The sequence below is a fragment of the Myzus persicae genome, unplaced genomic scaffold, assembly GCF_001856785.1.
Source record: "Myzus persicae strain clone G006 unplaced genomic scaffold, MPER_G0061.0, whole genome shotgun sequence".
NCBI lineage: Eukaryota > Metazoa > Arthropoda > Insecta > Hemiptera > Aphididae > Myzus > Myzus persicae.
This window is the reverse complement of record NW_019100838.1, coordinates 23,491-26,242: the sequence shown is the minus strand read 5'-3', so window position 1 is coordinate 26,242 and position 2,752 is coordinate 23,491. Positions and strand designations below refer to the sequence as shown.

Here is a 2,752-nt window from a genome sequence, read left to right as displayed (position 1 = left end):
AAAGCGTTCATTTATATTTTGAAACTACAATGTAATAATTATAATACAGTTACTAAATGTATTAGTTGAGTACTATCAGTGAGAAGTATGAAGCTGTTTATTTTTAACTAGGAACTCCAAGTTTGCTGGAAAGGACGTTAATTTTATTCTTAAGTTCGGTTCAACTTCCAACCGATTCCTGTATTTATTCTTCAGGAACACGAGTGTTGAAAATCCTGCTTCACACTTATAGGTCGTGACAAAAGGCATTAGAAATTTTATCGCTTGTTCTGCTACAACTGGGTATTCTTTACGACAAGATAACCAAAAATCTATTAATGGCCGTTCCTTATATATGTCTTTGAGTGCCGTGTCACACTAGAGTTCAATTAATGATTCAACATTTAAGTCCGAAAAAGTTGTTTCAATATTGATTGAAAATGGGTAAAATTGGATAAAAGTGGTCGATGGTATTGAAAGCGTTGTAGTCATAGAATGTGACAATGAGACTAGGTTCACTGTTGATGAGCCTATTAACGACGTGGTTGTCCGTGATTTAAGTAATCCATATTTAGAATTGGATATTCTTTAATTCCTAATTTGTCTAGAACCCGTTTGTCTGACTCCCCATTCCATGACACGATCACGTTTTTCTGTTCCCCGTGGTTTATGTAATTTTCTACGTATGCTTTATTTTTTTTTCCGAAAAAATTTCTTCGACTTAGGGCTTCCTGTTGCTGCAGAGAAGACTTCCGACTGCGCCAAATTGTAGTGGTCCAGCCCACAGATTGTGGTGTACAAGATGAATGACAAGGTGTAAAAAATTCTAAGTCAATTTTAGCTTATTATGAACATAGACTTTATTTTAACATGTAAAACTGATAGAATATTTTTGATACACAGAAATTTATCAGAGAGTCGACTGGCGTGAAGGTGCTCGTACTGGCTCTGGTAAATCACGTCTGAATATTGGGTGGCTGGGTCCCTGTTTTATAGGCCTATTCTCCACTCTTCTCCTAGCGATAAGATAGCGCTGACCCCGTTTACTATGGCACGTTGTGCGTAGGTTTCAAGGAAACGGTCGCCCGGTTGTGGCGGTCGAAATATTAGATATATTATCTCACGGATATTTAATATAATAGAGTAATATTATTGTTCGCGCCAAGCAATTAGCGCGTCGTGGTGTGCAATTACGCACGGCGACGATGACCTGCTCCTATCAGCTCCCTCTCCATTTATACACCTCTCATTCCGTTAATTGTCAAATATTCTTATTGTTATTATTATTTAATCTCTTTGTGTTTATTGTCACCTAGTACCTACTATCGGTTGACCCGTTGCCGTATAGAATTATTGTATTATCTTTTTTGTTATTGTTTACATTCTGCGGCCAACGCCCTTTTTATCATTATTATTGTTTTTTTTGTTTTTATCAACTACTTGTTGTGTTCACACGTATATTTGTTTTTTCTTTTCCGCTATTGTAGCATATATATTTATATTGTTTTTTACTAAGTCGCATTGTGCGCACCCGTCTTTTACGGTTTTTGTGTATTCGTATGTCTACTATTGTTCCGCTATTGAAGCGTTTACCTATATATATTGTCTTTTAGTAAATCGCATTGTGCGCACCCGTTGCTTACGTGGATTACTACAATAAATTATACTCATGAGGGCGCATTGGGCGACCCGTCAGAAATAAACCTGTAACAACAAATTAATCGTGAGTACCTACTTTATTACCCAAATTCTTTCCACTACCGTCGTCCACGTCTCCGTCAAAGACAGTGCCGCAGCGTAAGACCGCCAGCAACATAATATCTGTTGTGTGAGAGGCCGCCTAGGACGTCCAGATCACCTTCTCAAGACGTCGACAGTGCCGCAGCGTAAGACCGCCAGCAACATAATATCTGTTGTGTGAGAGGCCGCCTAGGACGTCCAGATCACCTTCTCAAGACTTCAGTAGGTTAAGTTAGTGGTTAAGTCTTATCCTGTTTTGTTGTGAGCTCTGTGGTCATTGCACCAAACGACTCGACCACAGAGACACCCTCCCCATAACTAACTTGCATCATCCTCCTTCCTCGTTAGGTCACTCCCTTCCCTGCCGTTGTTGTCGACGTGCGTAGAATTGCCTACCCGTCTCACTGTCAGGCGCGAGTCCATATAGTTGCCTACCCAGGGACATATGCGACGTTAGTGGGGACATTGGCCAAACATTAATATAATAAATTGTGCTCGGGCATCACCGAGTGGTCCTTCGGGTCGTCCCTGTTCAGGGCGCACACATTTTTTGGTCCTTCGAGCCGGATTAGATTAATACAAACCGCGATGATTATTATTATTAAACCACAGTTCTTTGTACATGACCAGTTTGTCGTCGTTGATATTATTCTGGTTATAACTTTTGTAGTACCTACATCTTTAATTCTGTACTGTCACTGAGTAACTAGATTTTATTGAGAATTCTATGCTGTAGGCCGTGCACGTACTTGTTTTTCACGAGAATTATCTCTTTTTAATAGTCCTGCACCTGTGTCAATAAATTCTGATCACAATGTCGGACGTTATTTACAATGACGCAAAATCGCGTATTCTTCGGTGCATTACCAAATTAAAAACTTTTGCGCAAGCTTCTATCGATTACAATAACGAGCGTGGAAGTGCTGGTAAACGAGCAAAGATTGCAAAGATGATTACTGAGCTTACCCCTCTTCGTAATGCAGTTGAAGACGATGTCCAACGAATGGAATCAGCTGTGAATTCGCATACAGCC

At 39.9% G+C, this 2,752-nt stretch overlaps 1 long non-coding RNA gene across 1 annotated transcript; it reads right to left on the bottom strand.

The window, feature by feature from the left end:
* Positions 1-1,486: 1,486 nt before the first annotated feature.
* On the bottom strand, positions 1,487-2,284 carry LOC111026388. Its single transcript, XR_002603692.1, has 2 exons — positions 1,927-2,284; positions 1,487-1,837 (listed from the first exon to the last, which is right to left on the bottom strand). It is a non-coding gene; the product is annotated as an uncharacterized LOC111026388 (long non-coding RNA).
* Between the last annotated feature and the right edge of the window lie 468 nt (positions 2,285-2,752).